Source organism: Pelobates fuscus, chromosome 5, assembly GCF_036172605.1.
Source record: "Pelobates fuscus isolate aPelFus1 chromosome 5, aPelFus1.pri, whole genome shotgun sequence".
Taxonomy (NCBI): domain Eukaryota; kingdom Metazoa; phylum Chordata; class Amphibia; order Anura; family Pelobatidae; genus Pelobates; species Pelobates fuscus.
Window position 1 is genome coordinate 206,458,100 of NC_086321.1, and position 20,662 is coordinate 206,478,761.

Consider the following 20,662-nt stretch of genomic DNA (forward strand, 5'->3'; position numbering starts at 1 on the left):
GACAGGTAAGTAAAGCTTCATATTCGCTCCATAAGACGCACAGACATTTCCCCTCACTTTTGAGGGGAAAAAAAGTGCGTCTTATGGAGCGAAAAATACGGTAGCTGTTTTTTTGACTAAATTGACCTAAAATCAGCAATGTACTTTTAATGCACGACATTGTATACTTTAGTGAAAAAGAACCCCCTGTTTATTTCTCCAAGGTAGACAGCATATAAACATTTTATATTTGACCATGACAATAAAATAGATCTGAAGATTTTGCAAGCTGTTTTTAGACATGTACGTTTTCATTGGGAATATATCTAGTAAACGGTTGTTATTTTTTCAAATTTTATTTGAGCAGTGTAATTTTTAAAGGGACACTATAGTCACCTGAACAACTACAGCTTATTGAATTTTTTCTGGTGAGTAGAATCATTACCTTTAGGGTTTTGCTGTAAACATGGTCTTTTCAGAGAAAATGCAGTGTTTACATTACAGCCTAGTGATAACTTCACTGGCCACTCCTCAGATGGCTGTTAGAGATCCTTCCTGGGTCATAACTGCCTAAAATGCATACAAACATTCAGTGTCTCCTCCCTCTGCATCCAGACACTGAACTTTCCTCATAGAGATTCACTGATTCAGTTTATCTCTATGAGGAGATGCTGATTGGCCAGGGCTGTGTTTGAATCATGCTGGCTCTGCCCCTGATCTGCCTCCTTGTCAGTCTCAGCCAATCCTATGGGGAAGCATTGTGATTGGATCAGGCCACCACTTCTGATGTTTTTCTGAGTCTAACAGCATGCAGAGTTACAGCTTCAGGCTTGAGCACAATACGATTTTCGCTATATTTATGGAGGCATGAGGGACCAGGGGGGCTAGATGGTGGTTTTAACACTATAGGGTCAGGAATACATGTTTGTGTTACTGACCCTATAGTGATCCTTTAAGGTATATGACCAGGGAATGTGCATTCAGCATTAACTAGTGTCTAAGTTTTTCCTGAGGTCAAGGTGTTATATTACCCTCATAGGGTCAAGAGGTTGTTGAGTTGAACTTGCCAAGAAACAAAACTATCAGCGTTATTCACTAAATTGAGAAATTCCAGGAGATTAAAGTGAATTTAAAATTTAAGGCCAAAAGGGGTTAACAGTCCACAACATCTGAAGTGCCGATGGTTGCCTTCCACTCATCTAAACTCTACTCATAGCACAAACATAATATTGCTATCATTTCATTTTTTTTTCTTTGTGGAGATGTAGTCAGTCATTCTTTTTCACTTTATAATTGGTCTTTTTTTTTTCGTTTTTACTGCAGGCTGAAGTTGATGATAATTTAGAGCTATGATCAACTCTTTGTTTTCTTCCCATTAAGTCAATAAAATACAGCAGTGTTTATTTCCAGTAGTCTTCAGAAACTGTTCGTCTCTTTTTAAGGCTTCAGTGAGTTAGTAGCCAAAATAAATGCTTATATTACAACAACAGCCTCTTTCCTGAAGTAAAGACCTTCTGTTTATCCTTGGGCTACTCATTGCTGTAGCTTGTTGATGACATTTGGTTAACCCCTGTTTTGAGTAGGACAAACCAGATGTGTTTTGTTTTTTTTTTCCTTTTTTCCACACACACATACTTTTTTTTTGGTTGAATGTCTCCCTAACTACTCTTCAGTTACGTGTTTCCACGTCTGTAGAACATTACCAAGAAATACCATGATAACGCCGCCTATCTATTAGTTATCATAATGATTCATTTTCTCTACATTTTCTTGATTGCCCTAGTGGCGGACATGGAAAATTCTGTTTTCTGTCTTAAAAAGAATGTATGTACATTATGTTAGCTTGCAGTAAAAAAAAAATTCTCAATTAAGTATGTGATATTTGCTTTATTATATATAAGACTTTTCAAAATCATACAGTTACTTTGGTCATGATTTTGAAAACTACTGCAAAGGTCAAACATGCAGAAATGTAAGTCATGGACCTATAAGATGTTATATATATATATATAATGTAAAGTAAAACTACAGGCACCCAGATCACTTGAGATGAAGTTGCTATGTCCCCCCCCTTCCCCCCATCCCACCTCTGTTTTAACCAAGCAACTACAACTGAAAATTCCACTATTTATATCAGATGGTCTCAAAGTGACCATCTGATTAATGCAGCATGGTGTTTTCTGTGCATGCGCTCTAGGGTCTCAAAGGTTCCCTAGGGGAAGAATTAGATTGACTAAGATCAATTATTTTGATCTGCGCAGTGAGGGAGAAAAAGTAAGTAAACCTACCTTTCTTACCCTGACAGTGGGGGCCCAGTCAGTAGGGGCCCTAAATGGTGACTAGGGCGTTGTAGTGTTATGAATACACATTTGTATTCCTAATGGAATTGTGTTAGATTAACTACATCACAATTTTTTAGGGTGTGCAAAAGCAAAACTCCCTTAATACAAAATCAGTCAGTTTCCACCACAAATAAAAAAATAAAAACAAATAATAATATATAATAATGTATAAAAATATATTAAGTCTGCCATCCAGTGACGAAAGAGTCCCTTGGCTCTCTCAGGGTTAATACGAACAGAACTCAACTGTGTTTTATTTGATTTAAATGGTGTTGTCAGTGGCTGCAAACAGCATTTTTTCAGGACCTAGATTAAAGTCTTTGAAATTAGGAGAAAGTCTCATAGGGTAAGAAATTACTTTCTTTAAGAATGGGGAGCTCTGAAAAAAGAAACTCTGAGTTAGTTGATAACAGAGGACGAACCTTTTGGACTGGGCTTGATAAGTAGAAGTAACATTTAATTTGGGGGTACAATCATAGGAATCATTGCGAGACCTGGAGATTTAAAGCTACTCAAACATTCTACATGTTGTAGAAATAAATAAGGATCATTGAACATTATATTGAGGTAGTAATTATGAACTCATCTCCTTTTGATGTGTTCTTTGTGTGAAATTAGTGTTGTTAGAAGGGAATGCCATGCTCCAATAACCTTTAACCTAATTTCTTACTGACCTCAACAGTTTTGCTAACCCTTCCTTACCTGAACTCCCCAGGCTTAGTGCCTGTCAGAACATGCAGCTGAAGGGGGATTTTTTTTTTTGCTGTCAGATTCTATTTATGGAAAAATATCTTCTCTTCGCTTGACAAACCGTTCAGCCCTGGAATTGAGTGCAAAATTAATGGTTTGCTTATTTAACCTTCCTGCAACAGGGGCACCATATCAGTTTTGTTTTTAAAAGCAATGAAAATGTTCATCGAAACGCACAATACTGAGTTTTAATACAGCTGGTAATAACTGCTAATAAACATTATTATTTACATCATACATGGCCATATCAAACAATAATTCGGATTAATTCTTAACACACACACACACACTCTTTCTCTCTCTCTCTCTTTCTCTCTCTTTTGTCAGACTAATTCCTACATTTGCCTTAGAAAATGATGCATTACTATATATTGTTTTTGTAAGTGAAATCTAAGAAATTAGTAATATAAATCAGCTTATTTTACGATGTATGATGTTAGACCCCAATCTATCTTTTGGCCTGCACATAGAAAAGCTTGCATCTAAACTTTATCCAAAACTAGGTGCCCTGTACAGAAACAAATCCTGCCTAAGCCCTTCAGTAAAGGAAAAGATTGTACAGCAAATGCTGATGCCAGTTATTGATTATGGGGATGTAGTATATGCATCTGCATCGCAATCCCACATTAATAAACTTAACACATTGTATAACTCGTTCTGCAGATTTGTGCTTCAATGTAATTACAGGACCCACCATTGTGACATGCTAAAAGAACTAAACTGGCTGTCACTGGAATCAAGACGCACCCTTCATCTTTCCAGCCTTGTGTTTAAGAGCTTTTCTGGGAAACTCCCACCCTACCTGAACACAATGCTTTCCCCGGCTGTTCCCACTTCTTATAACCTCCGATCAAATACCAACACTTTACTTAGGCTACCTCAATACAAAAAGAAAGCAGCCCGATCCTCCTTCTCCTACAGAGCACCGCATTTGTGGAACGACCTCCCGCACAAATTAATATCTTCCCTAAGCTTAAAGTCCTTTAAGAGATCCCTCTCTACATACCTCAAAACAGAATGCACCTGTCATGGTTGATTATATATTTCCTACCTGTCCTATGTTAAATTTTGTATATATTGTATATTAATATTGTTTTTGTATTTTATTGTACACTAACTGTAGCAATGCAATGATTTGTGGACCCAGGACATACTTGAAATCTTTTATAAATAAATAAATAAATTTTGTTACATGTGAAATTCGAGAACATGCAGACAGATAGGCAGATTATATTGCATCTACAGAATGTAATCAAATAAAATGTGAATACAAAACTGTAATCTATTGTTCAAAGAGCTAAAATAAATTGGAGTAATCTTCCTTTTCATCTTAAATTCACTTGTGGAAAGTTCTCCAATATGGAATATGGACATATAATATCAAATTGAAATCATAGTCTACTACTCCTGCCACTACAGACAGCATTGTCATAGTCATCAAACACTGCATCCCTTCCACACCCACACACTGCACCCTTCCACACATACACACTGCACCCTTCCACACACACACACTGCACACACACTGCACACACACTGCACCCTTCCACACACACACACTGCACCCTTCCACACACACACTGCACAAACACACACTGCACCCTTCCACACACACACTGCACCCTTCCACACACACTGCACCCTTTCACACACACACACACACACACACACTGCACCCTTACACACACACACTGCATCCCCTTCACCTATTACATACTTTGCATCCCCTACCATCCACTGTACACAAAAACACAAACTACATTCCTTAAACACATACTCTCTACACCCCCTTCACCTATACACATATACAATACAGCACCTATGCACAACACACGCTGCATCCCCTATATACATATCACAAATACAAACACTTTCTACAGCCCCTAGCCACACAATAAACACAACTGAAACAAAAAATAAAATAAAAAACACACCATACCAGATTCTTTCCTGGCTCTTTTGTCCTCTGGAATCCCCCTTATGGAGACACCAGAGACAAGTCACAAGCAAACGCAGCGCAAGAGTGTCATTAAATTTGCCTGCTCTGCACAGAACTAATGCAGGATCTTTTTCTCATGAGAGAGCATTTCAACAGGGCTCTGCGCATGGTCTGCCCTGGAAGAGCATTGAGCCAACATGTTCATGCTCGGGGGGCGTTCTTGTCATTGGTGATTACACAAACCACCCTCTCTGGTCCCTCCCCCTTGCCCATGGGTCATTGGGAACAAAAAACACCTGGCCCAAATTGTTTTCCCAGTCTTGCCCTGGCTACAGAATATGTTGGCGCCATATTAATGTGAACACTAATATTCTGACCTAGGCTTATACCGTAAATTAGTGCATAACAGAACTTTATGAGCACAGCAGGCTTATCAGGGAGCACTGAATTTCAGTTGTCAACTTTTTATTGTAGCAAGATGAATTACAGCTCCTAGAAACACCTGCTGTGGTGCTACTCAGGATAGTACAAGTTCTTGTATGGGCAGACCGATGTGCCCTATTGTATTGAGTGTATGGACTTCTGTTTTTTTTGTTTTTTTGCTAATCTCTGCAGTTATAAGACACTGTGCTCAAGGAGACAGGGAAACTTCTTGAGCCACAACACTTACAAGTAACATAATGCGTTATTGTGTTTTGATTGTTTTTTGATTGCTATCAATTGAGCTACATGTGATATCATATTTTAGTAATTTATATTAATTTTATAGTTCAACTAACTAAGGTAAACTAACATGTATATTTCCTTTAGAACTTATTATTAAATAAGGATGAAGAATCTGAAGGATTATGTTTGAAGGAATATAATAAATCTCAATCAGTAAGAATGTATCCTGACCCAGTAGATCAATAAGTTGCTAAAAACATTTATTTTTGTACATGTTAATAAAATGTTGCTTTTATACTTAAATTACAATAAGGACTTCAGCTTTTTCTTTTTACATTTTATAAAAGTGCTGATTTAAAAATTGACACTTTTATATATTAACTCTTAAATTAACATATAAACACCACCCTAGACATTCAGTCCACTTACTTCCTGGTAGTTTAGCTCAGTGGAGATAAACTCAGAAGACAGGCAATTGCCTAGAGCTCCTGCCTTACAAAGACTTTTTATTGAGCTGCAAAACAGCTTCTCAAAAAGTCTGTTATTGGATAACCACAGAAAGATTGTGCGGAGAAGAAGACATGGGCTTGCAGTAGCTGCAGATACTAGATCTGCAGCTAATGCAAGCCAAGATTTCAATTACCCCTAAAAAATCATGCAAAACATATGACATGCATCAATTATTTTGGGTTTTTTGGGGTGGGGGTGACTACACCTTCTTAATTGTTATTTTCTAATACAGTGCTCTTTTAATTTGTCAGAAATGTAGACATCATGCGTTTAAAAAAAAGCAAACTATTTTTTTGGTAAGTGCTTGGTAGTGAAATAGTTAATCAAATACATGTTTTTAATTTAATAAAAAATCATTCTTTAATAATATGTTCATTTTTCAAGACACATTGAATTATCACACATAAAATTAAAGAGGTGTAGGTTGACAGGCATTCTGGGGGAAGAGGTGTGGAAATAGATGCAACTGGTGAGGTTTAAAATAAATGCTTGAAGCTGGTACTGTCCTGGAAAAAATCATGAAAGGAATGTGAACCCGACTGAAAAATTTATACAGCACCTTTAAACATTGTTTACTTTTTCACAAAATAACATTTAGGAGTTCTGCTGTAGTTTTTACACCCATTGAGACTAAGGTATACAACTTGTGCCTTAGAGCGCAGACTTTACATTGACTTGTTTATAGTGACAAATTAGGTGTTCATACTCATGTAAATAAATATATTCAAACAGTCACTCACTGGTTTTTTTTTTTTGCTTCACTGTTTAATTTAGACGGCCTCACTGTCCTCTGTTGCTTGCCCGAGTAAAGTTTGTCACAGACAACACTACTCCAAGTGTGCCCACAACTTGGTTCTGAGGGATGGAGGGGATCAAAATCACTATTTGTTTGCACTGGACTGAAATATTAATAAAAAAAACAATAATTCCTCTTAACACCACGCATACCTATAAAAGCAGCCCCACTAAGGAGAGAAGACTGCAGCTTTAAGACCAGTAGTACACTTCCCCTGGAAAGTCTAGGTCTCTGTGTGACAGTTGGAAACCATGTTGAATAGTTACTCAAGAATCATCTAGTGACGTGATTATTAAAAGAAAACACTACACACAAATGCACACTTGAATTCAAACACCAACACATTCATACAAACATAGTCCATACAAAAACATGCTTACATTTAAACATGCAAACACTGCTCAGTGAAAATAGTAGAACCCCAGTTGCAAAGTTTTGTTGCAGTTGTACGACAAATGGGGATCTACCTTTGGGCCATCTTTGTGATAGGGGGGCCCAAAATAATTCTTGGACTAGGGCCCTCTCTATGTTAGATCCACCACTGTGGTAGACTTTCTGTGGAGTTCTATTAAGATTCTGCCCTCTTCTGTAATTACAATTTTCAAGTCCAATTTTCCGGTCCAAAAAAGAAACAACTAATTTTTATCAATGACACGAGTACGTTGTAGGTCATTGATGTATAAAGCCCTGACAAATTCTTCAATCCGAGACTCTGCGCCAGATCAGAGGAGCAGAATGTCATCAATACATCTGTGCCATTTTCAAAAATGATTCTGGTATTTCGTATATTGTGAGGAATTGACAATATCATCCAATGTAAAGTATTTTTGCAAATAGTTGTAAGTTGATGTTTGGTCTGAGAATGAGAAAGATGCTTGGGGAATATTGTTGTAAAATGAAAGTACATCTAAGCTGATTGGCATCGTGTATGGAGGAACTTCCATATTTTACATTCAGTTACAAAACGTAGTATTTTTTTTCTCTTTTGGTTAAACAATTGTTTCCAGACACTATTGGTCTGCCATTTGGGTAAGCAGTAAAAAGTTTGCTAAGGTAATATTGTTATGAGGTTGTAGGAATTTGTATTCATCAGATGTAATTACTTGTTGTTGTAAGGCCAAAAGTAAAATCTCATTTGAAGCTTGACAGTTATGGAGGATGATTGTAGGTATTAGTCCTACCATGGACTACTAATCATTAGGCTAAAGAAACCCATGTGACACATTTATCTCTCTTTTATGTAATTCTAAAATTGTATATAGACCGAAGGGATTACTTTGTTGGGATTCCTATAGTCGTAATTTGGAGGCATATTGAATTATTACACTTAGCCAGTGCCATACATACCGCGTGTCGCAGGGGTCCCAGCTGTGACCAGGCCTGTCACTCCAGGGAGCCCGGCCGCCATGCGGACCCCTGCGACCAGGTGGCCACTGCCATGTGTTACGGCCACGGCCGCGTGGTATAATTGTCGGGGGCCGCACGTGAAGGGGCCCATCGGGTGCCCATGCTGTTAGGGCCACCCGATGGAAATGAATATCATCATCAGAGTGGGCCCAGTAACAGCGTAACCGGGCCCCTTCTGATGATGTCAGATGCTGGGAGGAAGTGACTGCCCCGGTCACTCCTTCCAGCAACCATCAGGAGCCGAGCGGGAGGAAGGAAAGCGAGTCAGAGTGGGAACTTTGACTCCTATCAACCTGAGCCACCGGACCCCAGGGAAGTCACCCTCTTGCACCTAAAAGGTAGGTAATAGGAGGGTAACTAAAATATTTTGCATGTGTGTGTATGTGTCTGTGTGTCTGTAAGTATGTGTGTATGTGTGTCTGTGTGTCTGTGTGTGTGTGTGTCTATGTATGCATCTGTATGTATCTGTGTGTATGTGTCTGCATGTATGTGTGTCTGTGTATCTGTCTGTGTGTGTGTGTGTGTGCATGTATGTGTCTGTGTGTGTGTGTGTCTATGTATGTGTCTCTGTATGTATATATGTGTCTGTGTCTGTGTGTGTGTGTCTAAGTATGTGTCTGTGTGTGGGTCTAAGTATGTGTCTGTATGTATGTGTCTGTATGTATGTGTCTGTATGTATGTGTCTGTGTGTGGGTGTGTCTGTGTGTGTGTGTCTATGTATGGGTGTCTGTATGTATGTGTCTGTGTGTCTGTCTGTGTTTGCGTCTGTGTGTATGTGTGTGTTTGTATGTATGTGCCTGTCTGTATGTATGTGTGTGTGTCTGTATGTATGTATGTGTCTCTGTATGTATGTATATGTTTCTGTAAGTATGTATGTGTGTCTGTGTGTATCTCTGTGTGTGTCTGTATGGGTTGGCAGTGGCAGTGGCAGTGGCGGCCCATGGATCAGTTTTGCACCAGGGCCCCATGGATTGTGTGTTTACCCCACTGTACTTAGCTGTTTATTTTTGGTATTTTAATATGCTCTCACTTTTTTTACATTGGTATAATTCATTTTTGAGTGTTAGGAATCTTTTGACAACCCTTTTTTTTTAATCTTTTGATATATATTCTCTTTTATTTGCCAATGTTTAGGTAATAATTGCATTTTCCATAGATTTGTCATTGCTGCATCAAACTCTCGAATGTACATACTTACCTCCACTGGTCAGCATTTGAATACCTCAATTTTTGTACACTGCAGCAAGATGCAGCTCCGGTATCCTTATCTTCACAAGGCAGCTCTGAGCTGATAATACTCTTATTTTTGGGTTGACTGTTTATTACTATATTCAGCTTTTAATATGTCAATTGTATCTCTGTTGAGAAGCATCTTAAGTAAATGATCGAGAGATTTAATTATCTTCTTGAGATGCAGTGCACCCTCTCTACTTTATGGATAGACTCATCTTCATTAGGCAGCATTTAGAAGATAATCCCTTAATCTTTCAATATCATTGATGAGTGATTATTTTACACTAGACACTTAAACAGTAATGATACTGATTCAGGGCCATAATTCTATCCACTCTACAATGTATTGTAAAGGATTAATTATCTTTTTCCACTCACCTACAGATCAATTTCAGTGGTTTTGTGTTATGAATCATAGCCCTAAGAATCAATCATTCACTCAGCTTGCTTACATGTATTAACCCATCATTTATACTGGTAATGTTTATGGCATGTATATTAATTAGCACTACAGGGAGTGCAGAATTATTAGGCAAGTTGTATTTTTGAGGATTCATTTTATTATTGAACAACAACCATGTTCTCAATGAACCCAAAACACTCATTAATATCAAAGCTGAATATTTTTGGAAGTAGTTTTTAGTTTGTTTTTAGTTTTAGCTATTTTAGGGGGATATCTGTGTGTGCAGGTGACTATTACTGTGCATAATTAGTAGGCAACTTAACAAAAAACAAATATATACCCATTTCAATTATTTATTTTTACCAGTGAAACCAATATAACATCTCAACATTCACAAATATACATTTCTGACATTCAAAAACAAAACAAAAACAAATCAGTGACCAATATAGCCACCTTTCTTTGCAAGGACACTCAAAAGCCTGCCATCCATGGATTCTGTCAGTGTTTTGATCTGTTCACCATCAACATTGCGTGCAGAAGCAACCACAGCCTCCCAGACACTGTTCAGAGAGGTGTACTGTTTTCCCTCCTTGTAAATCTCACATTTGATGATGGACCACAGGTTCTCAATGGGGTTCAGATCAGGTGAACAAGGAGGCCATGTCATTAGATTTTCTTCTTTTATACCCTTTCTTGCCAGCCACGCTGTGGAGTACTTGGACGCGTGTGATGGAGCATTGTCCTGCATGAAAATCATGTTTTTCTTGAAGGATGCAGACTTCTTCCTGTACCACTGCTTGAAGAAGGTGTCTTCCAGAAACTGGCAGTAGGACTGGGAGTTGAGCTTGACTCCATCCTCAACCCGAAAAGGCCCCACAAGCTCATCTTTGATGATACCAGCCCAAACCAGTACTCCACCTCCACCTTGCTGGCGTCTGAGTCGGACTGGAGCCCATCCATCTGGCCCATCAAGACTCACTCTCATTTCATCAGTCCATAAAACCTTAGAAAAATCAGTCTTGAGATATTTCTTGGCCCAGTCTTGACGTTTCAGCTTGTGTGTCTTGTTCAGTGGTGGTCGTCTTTCAGCCTTTCTTACCTTGGCCATGTATCTGAGTATTGCACACCTTGTGCTTTTGGGCACTCCAGTGATGTTGCAGCTCTGAAATATGGCCAAACTGGTGGCAAGTGGCATCTTGGCAGCTGCACGCTTGACTTTTCTCAGTTCATGGGCAGTTATTTTGCGCCTTGGTTTTTCCACACGCTTCTTGCGACCCTGTTGACTATTTTGAATGAAACGCTTGATTGTTCGATGATCACGCTTCAGAAGCTTTGCAATTTTAAGAGTGCTGCATCCCTCTGCAAGATATCTCACTATTTTTGACTTTTCTGAGCCTGTCAAGTCCTTCTTTTGACCCATTTTGCCAAAGGAAAGGAAGTTGCCTAATAATTATGCACACCTGATATAGGGTGTTGATGTCATTAGACCACACCCCTTCTCATTACAGAGATGCACATCACCTAATATGCTTAATTGGTAGTAGGCTTTCGAGCCTATACAGCTTGGAGTAAGACAACATGCATAAAGAGGATGATGTGGTCAAAATACTCATTTGCCTAATAATTCTGCACTCCCTGTATGTATGTAGCAATCCGATACAGTAGAAAAACGTGGATACATGACGATCATCTCATCTATTCTACCAGAGTATCCCCCTTCATCTATTTTGAGAGGACTACTAATCTGTCTATGCAGCTAACAATCAAGTCAGGATCTTCCCAGTGGTATTTATAAAGCGAAATGGGTCTCCACCCACAGGTTAATGAATTGTGCACTGTACTTTTATTGCTTTGTTTATCGTCGGATGGCGTTTTTAGGAATTGTAGTTATTTAAGCGGCTAGTATACAGCGATTTAAAGTATGTGTGCAGATATTTAGATGCACTCGAAGTCATAGCACTTAGATTATTTATATAATTTAACTATCACAGTACATAGCTCTGGGATATTTATTATTCCTTGATATTGATACTCTTCTGTGCAATGTATTCACTTGGGCAATTTAAGTTATAATGTATTTAGTGCAACCATTAATTATCTGCACTTGGACTTGGGAATTGTTATAGACAACAAACTATGCAACAATGTGCAATGTCAATCAGCAGTGGCCAAGGCCAGTAAGGTATTGTCATGCATGAAAAAGGGCATTTATTCTCAGGACGAGGATATAATTTTGCCTCTTTATAAATCACTGGTAAGACCACATATTGAAAATGCTGTGCAATTTAGTTTACAAAAACTTTGCTTGAGAGGGGATATGATAACATTATACAAATATATTCGGGGCCAATACAAACCATTGTGTGGAAATCTATTTACAAACCGGACTTTACATAGGACACAAGGCCATGCGTTTAGACTGGAAGAAAGAAGATTTCGTCTAAGGCAAAGGAAAGGTTTTTTTACTGTAAGAACAATCAGGATGTGGAATTCTCTGCCTGAAGAGGTGGTTTTATCAGAGTCCATACAGATGTTCAAACAGCTACTGGATGCATACATGCAAAAACAGAATATTCAAGGATATTAGGCATGTGCATGGGGAAAATATTCGGCTCGGATCGGCATTCCGAAATTCAGGATTTCATCAATTCGGGACTTCGGCAACTCGGCACTTTGACACTTCGGAACTTCGGCACTTGTCCACTTTGGAACTTCGCCACTTCGGAACTTTGCCACTTCGGAACTTCGGAACTTCGGCAACTTCTTCCACACTTCAGAACTTCGGTACTTCGGAACTTCGGCAACTTCGGAACTCCGGCATTTCGGGACTTTTGTTGCAGTCGCTTGGTAGATAACTCCCTAATTCCTACGGTATTAGGGAGTTATCTACCAAAAGGCTGAAAGACCTAAATTGGTCTTTCAGACAAATTTACTAATACTAAGTAAAAATTACTTAGTATTAGTAAGTTGTGCCCCCACTCGCAATACTGCGATTAGGGGCATGTCTATTAAAAAAAAAAAAAAAAGGGTCCCCCCTCCCTGAGCGGGTGGGGGCCCTAAAGTAAAAAAAGGGGGGGCTAATGTCCTCCCCCCTGGCCCCCACTCCTGAGCGGTGGGTGGGGGCCCTTAACAAGAATAAGGAGGGGACCTAATGTCCTCCCCCCTGGCCCCCACCCCTGAGTGACGGGTGGGGGCCCTAAATACAAATGGGGGGACCTAATGTCCTCCCCCCTGGCCCCCACCCCTGAGCGGTGGGTGGGGGCACTAAATACAAATGGGGGGACCTAATGTCCTCCCCTGGCCCCCACCCCTGAGCGGAGGGTGGGGGCCCTAAACAAAAATAAGGGGGGACCTAATGTCCTCCCCCTGGCCCCTACCCCTGAGCAGGAGGTGGGGGACCTAATGTCCTCCTAACCAAATGGGGGACCTAATGTCCTCCTCCCTGGCCCCCACCCCTGAGCGGTGGGTGGGGGCCCTAAATACAAATGGGGGGACCTATTATCCTCCCCCCTGGCCCCCACCCCTGAGCGGTGGGTGGGAGCCCTAAACAAGAATAAGGGGGGGACCTAATGTCCTCCCCCCTGGTCCCCACCCCTGAGCGGTGGGTGGGGGCCCTAAATGGAAATTGAACCCCCCTCCCCCCTAGTCACCCCCTCCCCCAAAAAATAAACTCCTACCTACCCCCCTCACCCTAAAAATAATGAGGGGGGACCTTTAACTAAATACCTGTAAAAAGAAATAAAAATAAACTTACCATTCGATGTTTTCTTTCTTCTAAAATCTTATTTTTTCAGCCCCAAAAAAGGGCAAATAAAAATCCATAATAACCGACGCAATTAAAAAAAGCGGCGAGGGCTCCGCGCAGACTGAGCTCTGCAGGGCAGGGGAAGGCTTATAAAGCCTTGCCCCACCCTGCAATTAGGCTCAGAGCACTCTGATTGGTGGGTTTAAGCCATCCAATCAGAATGCTCTGACAGGTAAATGAAGAGACTGACAGGTAAGTCTCTACATTTACCTGTCACAGCACTCTGATTGGTTGGTTTGAAATCCACCAATCAGAGTGCTCTGTGTCATTTTACACAGCGTGGGAAAGTTCTTTGGAATTTTCCCAGGGTGGGGGGATTTTCCCAGGGTGGGGGAAGGCTTAGCTCAGTTAGCGCGGAGCCCTCGCCGGGTGAAGATGGATTTTTTTTTTGGCGATCGTTTTTTTTTTTTTTAAATTGCGTCGGTTATTATGGATTTTTATTTGGCCTTTTTTGGGGCTGAAAAAGCAGATTTTAGAAGAAAGAAAACATCGAATGGTAAGTTTATTTTTATTTCTTTTTACAGGTATTTAGTTAAAGGTCCCCCCTCATTATTTTTAGGGTGAGGGGGGTAGGTAGGAGTTTATTTTTTGGGGGAGGGGATGACTAGGGTTTTTTTTAGACCCCTAGTCACCTTGGGGGAGGGTGGTAAATATGTATTTAGGGCCCCCACCCACCGCTCAGGGGTGGGGGCCAGGGGGGAGGACATTAGGTCCCCCCCATTTGTATTTAGGGCCCCCACCCACCGCTCAGGGGTGGGGGCGAGGGTGGAGGACATTAGGTCCCCCCTCCAATTTTTATTTAGGGCCCCCACCTACCGCTTAGGGATGGGGGCCGGTGGGGAGGACAATAGGTCCTCCCCCCTTTTTTTACTTTAGGGCCCCCATCCGCCGCTCAGGGGTTGGGGCCGGTGGGGAGGACAATAGGTTCCCCCCCTTATTCTTGTTTAGGCCCCCACCCACCGCTCAGGGGTGGGGGCCAGGGGGGAGGACATTAGGTCCCCCCCTAATTTGTATTTAGGGCCCCCACCCACCGCTCAGGGGTGGGGGCCATGGGGGAAGAAATTAGGTCCCCCCAATTTTTATTTAGGGCCCCCACCCACCGCTTAGGGATGGGGACCGGTGGGGAGGACAATAGGTCCTCCCGCCCTTTTTTTACTTTAGGGCCCCCACCCGCCGCTCAGGGGTGGGGGCTGGTGGGGAGGACAATAGGTCCTCCCCCTTTTTTTTTACTTTAGGGCCCCTCCTGCTCAGGGAGGGGGGACACTTTTTTATTTTTTTTTTAACAGTGAGCAGCCACTGGCTGCTCACTGTTTATTAGACATGCCCCTACTCGCGGTATAGCGAGTAGGGGCATAATTTACTAATACCAAGTAATCTTTACTTAGTATTAGTAAATTTGGCTGAAAGACCAATTTAGGTCTTTCAGCCTTTTAGTAGATAATTCCCTAATACAGTGGGAATTAGGGAGTTATCTACTTATTCATTCCTGTCATTACACTGACTGGCTAAGTAACTTACATTTTATATGAATGTATGCTACTTGATTGTTGTAAGTGTTGCAAATGCTTACAGCTGAATCCTGTCTATGTTTTTATACTTTTTATTTGAAATTGTATAAAGTGTAACATCCTTCTTCTTTCACTGGGTAAGTATATTCGTACTTAGGCAATACTGTGCTTCGGAACTTCAGAACTTCGGCACTTTGACACCTCGGCACTTCGGCAATTTCGGCACTTCAGCAATTCGGCACTTCAGCAATTCGGCACTTCGGCAATACTACACTTCGGAAATAAGGTAAGTTCGGCACTTCGGGATTTCAGCAATTCGGCACTTTGGCAATTCAACTTTCGGACATTTGGAAGCACCCGAATGTCCGAATTACCTGAAGGCCTGCAGGGGAGGTCACAGGATCTCCCCTGCCGGTCCATGCAGGGCCGGCACTATCCGAGTGCCGGCCCCGCTGTTTTCCATTACGGGCCGGTGAGGAGATCAAAGATCTCCCTCACCGGCCCACTTGAATAGACATGCGGCTGGGGAGGGAGGGAGAGGAGCACCCGGCGGAGCTCTATCTTGCAGCTTCGCCGGGCTCCTCTCGCGAGATCTGAAGCATTGCCATGGCAAAACCCCGATCTCACGAGAGTGAACTCTAGCCTGCAGGCTAGAGTTCACTCACTACTAGGACCACCAGGGATGATGTGAGAGTGCCGCCTCCCCCTCCCAGGTACCACTGTGACGGACCACCCCTCCCAGGCTAAAGGTAAGAAGGGAGGGGGGGATATAATGCCTGCTTAGTTTTTTTATTTGTTTCTTAACCCCCCAAAACACACAATCCCTTCTAACATTCACACACAGCACTCTCACACATCACACTTAGCACTCTCACACACATCACACTCAGCACTCTCACACACATCACACAGAGCACTCTCACACACATCACACACAGCACCATCACACACAGCACCATCACACACAGCACTATCACACACAGCACTCTCACACACAGTACTCTCACACACATCACACACAGCACTCTCACACACATCACACATAGCACTCTCACACACATCACACACAGCACCATCACACACAACACTATCACACACAGCACTATCACACACAGCACTCTCACACACAGCACTCTCACACACAGCACACACAGCACTCTCACACACACCACACACAACAACCTCACACACAGCACCCTCACACACAGCACTCTCACAAATCACCCTCACACACAGCACCCTCACACACAGCACCCTTACACACAGCACCCTTACACACAGCACCCTCACACACAGCACCCTCACACACACATCACACACAGCACCCTCACACACATCACACACAGCATCCTCATGCACAGCACCCTCACACACAGCACTCTTACACACAGCACCCACACACACACATCACACACAACACCCACACTTCAAACCCAGCATCCATCACACACACATACTTCACCCTTCACATACACACTACACCCCTCACAGACACCCACTGCACCCCTCACACATACACACAGAACCCCAACACGCTGCACCAAACACACACGCACACACACAATACTTACAAACATATATATATATATATATACCACAGCACCCCTCACACACACTGAACCCCTCACACACATTCTGCACCCATAAACACATTCCATTCCAGACACACACTAGATTCCTTACCTAACTCTCGATCATATACACACTAGTTCCCTATATACACTCTGAATCCGTTATATACACACATTCACTAGATCTCCTACACATTCTGGGTCCTTCACACACACACTAGACTCTTGTATACACACACACACACACTGCACCCCTTACACACATATTACATTCCTAACATACACATTCTGGATCCCTTATACACACACTAGATTCCTTGTAAACAAACACATACTACACCCCTAAACACACACTCTCTACAACCCCTACAAACACTACATCACCTATATATACACACACACACTATAGCCTGTATGCACACACTTACTACATCCCCTATACACACATTATTTACAGCCCCTAGCCACATATGCATTACATTACACCAAAAACACAACACGACTAAAACCTATCTTATCACACAATACCACACGACAATCAGCTCACTCTACACACACGCGATCCCACAAGCAGGCTTCAAACACATGCACAATACTCTTTCTTGGTATCCATTTATAGAGACACTAAAGACAAGTTGCAAGGAAATACAGCATGTTTTTAAATTTGCTTGCACTGTGCAGAACAAATACAGGGCTTTTTTTCTCATGCTAGAGCTCTTTATCAGAGCTCTGCGCATGGTCTGCCCTGGAAGAGCATTGAACCAACATGCTCACTTTGAGAGGGGGCGTGTTTGTCATTGGTGATGACGAAACACACCCTCACTGCCCCGCCCCCTTCTTAGTGATAAAAAAATGCCCGGGCCGAATTTTTCTCTTCCGGCCCTGACTATAAGGGTGTAGTTTAATTTATGTTTTGTCACATTGTGTATGCTTTTGAGGGAAAACACTTATTTACACCCTTTGTGCAATTTACAAGAATAATCAGAAGCGCTACACATCTGTCATTATTTCACTTCATACTGTATTTAGCTACAAGTTGACCTTGGCAGATGGATTTGGGCCCAAAATAGGAACTGTTCCTCCTAAATAGGGACAGTTGAGAGGTATAAATCTCATAATCCTCAAGAGCCTCCATGCATGTGAAAAGAAACTCATTCACAGCTATATTGTCAATGGGAAGAATGAATCTCATTCTATATTGACATCAATAGTTTCACCTTATAGCGGCATCGAGCAAACCTCAACTTTTTTTTTTTTGCTGTTTGTCCATTCATGCTGTATTCTATCTGTGAAATATACAATAATATTTGAAGCTCCCTGCATATATACTGGACTCAAATCATATATTGTGCAGGATAACTTAACTGGATTTGAACTAGTTGTTGTGCTTGTCATAGTATTAAGATGGGTCACATACCCTGTTAGACATCTGGATTAGCATTGGATTAGGGTGACTCTAGCCAAACAAATGGCACAGTTTTCAGGTTGCCCTATACCCTCCACTTTGTTGTGGATTATGATTCAATGAACCCCAGCATGCAGAATACCAAGCATTTAGTTCTTGGTGGACGTAAGTCTCTTTTCAGCTATGTAACTATGTAACTATGTAACTATGCCACAGAAACATTTATTGTATCATGACCCTATAAATAATAACTAAATAATTTGAATAGTACCTTTTCTTCACCAAACAGGATCTGAAAGGGTGTCTTCTCTTTAAATTTGTTTTTAATATTTTTATTGGAGTCGCAATAAAATGTGAGCAGGCTCATTGCGGATTCATAGAAATAACATTTGGTTGCCTGCGCAGAGGCATAGACGTCAAAATAAACAGGCGGTTAATAAGATGCGATGAACTTAAACTTTGCGAAAGTTAAGATGTCATATATATTCAACAGGCATATTTACGCATTACGCTGGCTGTACATTTCTCCTAGTCTTATATAATCCCATGAGATTCTAATTGCATAGGTTATCAACGGTATCCTATGATTGCCTGCGCAGTCAGTAATTCTCGACAATCATGCCATGTCGCATAATAAACGTGTACCAACTTTGTAAAAGTGTCTAGGTTACAGACCAGGCTTGAAAAAACAGTAAAAGTTGCAATAAAATGTGGGCAGGCACATTGCGGGTTCATAGAAATAACATTTGGTTGCCTGCGCAGAGGCACAGACGTCAAAATAAACAGGCGGTTAATTAAATGCGATGGGCTTAAACTTTGCGAGAGTTAAGATGTCGCATGTATTCAACAGGCATATTTACGCTGTGCGCTGGCTATATATTTCTTCTAGTCATACCTAATCTTATGAGGTTCGTATTGCACAGGTTGTCAATGATATCCTATGGTTGCCTGCGCAGAGGCCTGTAATTCTCAGCAATCATGTCATGTCGCTTAATAAACGTGTTTTAACTTTGTAAAAGTGTCTAGGTTGCAGACCGAGCTTGAGAAAGCAGTAGACTAGCGCTGTATTCTGACCTTTATAACTATATGTAGGCCAGTAGTAGTAGTTATCGGGTTAATTACTGAGGCAACACCTAAAAGAGGCATGCATGCAGAATCCCATAGTTGTTTGGTAATGAGTAGAGACATAGCAGTATGTCCTTGCTGCCTGGTTTGGTACTTATCAATCTATATTGCACATTCCTAATCAAATCAAAATATCAACTATTATAACATATGGTATAACATACTGTTCCTGGTACAGTTCAGTAGGTGTATAACTGTAATTAGGGTAACTTTGACACTGGTAACCGCAACGGAGCTGGGCCGTCTTCAATGACCATTCAGAGGGAGCTGCTCATTGCATAGCTGCCCTGCAGTGCTTAGGCCGCTGGGTCCCCGTCCGTCCTCCCCGTAACAACCCCAGTCCGTCTCCGGGGCCCTCCGTGGCTTTGTGGGCACTCGGGAGCGGGGGCTGTCCATCCGACTCCCACACCTAGAGTCCATGGGCCCCCTCTCCCTGCACCTCCCCATCACCACCCAGTGCCCCAGACTCAGAGGTGCGCGTTGCTCACTGTCTCTCCCGGTGCCAGCCGCTTGCTTGGAGCCGGCGCGCACCCCCCCGGCCACCGGTCAGCCGGAGGGGCCATGCAGGCCCGCCCCACTGGGCTCACAGCATCGGGGACTTGGCCCTCTGGGGACCCCACATACCCATGGGCTAGGGCACACACCCCTCCAGCGGGCAGGCAGTCATCACTGGGGATCCATTCGGTGCCCGGCTGCGCCCAAGTCCGCTTGGGTGGTCCAGAACGGCCTCCTATGGTTAGCGCTCTCCGCCCTTACTCCTCTGACTCTGCAGTGAAGTCTTTGTGGAGTACATGCCTGTGATGGAGCAATCCCTGTGTGCGCACAGGTCTCTTTGCGCCCGATAGGGGGGCTTCCTCAGGTGGGTGTTTTAGCCTCCTCGCGGCTACATCCAGTGTTGCTGGCTGGCTGATTTTTGTGCAGCCTGTGCCAGTGCAGGCGGTCGGTATCCGGACTACGCGGGGACTCCCGCTGCGACCCGCTCCTCCACCTGGAGGCCGGGATAATCCCCACCGGCCAAGAGGGGGGGGGGGGCTGGCCGGGCCGAGTTTCTCCCTCTGTCTTGCCACTCGTAGCGGGTTGCCGTGCTGTGTCACCGTTCCACAGCGCCGCGCTGTCTGCAATGGCCACTGGGTACGGAAGCCTCGTTTAGGCCTTGCTCGGCCTTCCCTGCTTGTCTGGCTTGCGGTGAGCGTCGGGTATCAGGGGTAAGCTGGTGCCAT